This window comes from Diaphorina citri, unplaced genomic scaffold (assembly GCF_000475195.1).
Source record: "Diaphorina citri unplaced genomic scaffold, Diaci psyllid genome assembly version 1.1 scaffold25933, whole genome shotgun sequence".
Lineage (NCBI taxonomy): Eukaryota > Metazoa > Arthropoda > Insecta > Hemiptera > Psyllidae > Diaphorina > Diaphorina citri.
Genome location: NW_007403274.1, coordinates 1 through 756, shown reverse-complemented (window position 1 = coordinate 756; position 756 = coordinate 1). Strand labels below are relative to the sequence as shown.

At 33.5% G+C, this 756-nt stretch overlaps 1 long non-coding RNA gene across 1 annotated transcript; it reads right to left on the bottom strand.

Annotated features, from left to right (window-relative positions):
- Positions 1–756, bottom strand: LOC103523543. The gene is made up of 3 exons (XR_542070.2): positions 713–756; positions 221–290; positions 1–38 (listed from the first exon to the last, which is right to left on the bottom strand). It is a non-coding gene; the product is annotated as an uncharacterized LOC103523543 (long non-coding RNA).

Sequence of the window (756 nt, the reverse complement as noted above, 5' to 3'; positions counted from 1 at the left end):
CCTTGGCTAACTGTTGAGTATAGTGCTGAATTTGGTACCTGAAATTTATTAGGAAAAGAAAAGAAAATTCAATCATTATACTAGTGATAGATAAAGAAACAAGAAATAGCTTGGGTAGGAATCATGGTTTTATTGAGATTAATTACTCAGTAGATAGAAGTTGTGATTCAGGCTTAGAGTTCATTGACTCAAAATGGCAAATAATAAATTAGAGACTTACAGTTGACTCTTTGTATCTGAGGAGTCTTGGGCTGTTCCCAAGAGATTGACCATTCTCTTCATAGAGGAAACTGAAAACAGAGGAGGTAGGTAATAAAAAATACAATTAGCCAGTATAAGTTTTTTTCCAAACTAGAAGTGGTATGAGGAATACAGTGAGATCATAAAGTTCAACAATCCCTCCTTATCTTACTTTTAGCCGGATATAAGATATAACCACCCAGTTCAAGTTCACAGTGGTGTGTGGAATAGTGTCAAAGGTATGTGAAGGTGGTCACACTAACACTAACCTGGATTCCTCAGTATTTGAGGAGGTGTTGAACTAAATTTTCTAACTGATTTTGCTCTTTATTCTTCTAGGTATTTAAGTAATAAGATTAAATTTTGCATGCTTTTGACAACCATATGGATTGCTAGTTCAAAGGCAATTTCATTGAACAAATCCATTTTATTATTGTTAACAAAGTACCATACTTCTAAGGATGTTACTCACCATTTTGAAGAATTTTCTGGATATTTGTTCCAATATTTTGAGCT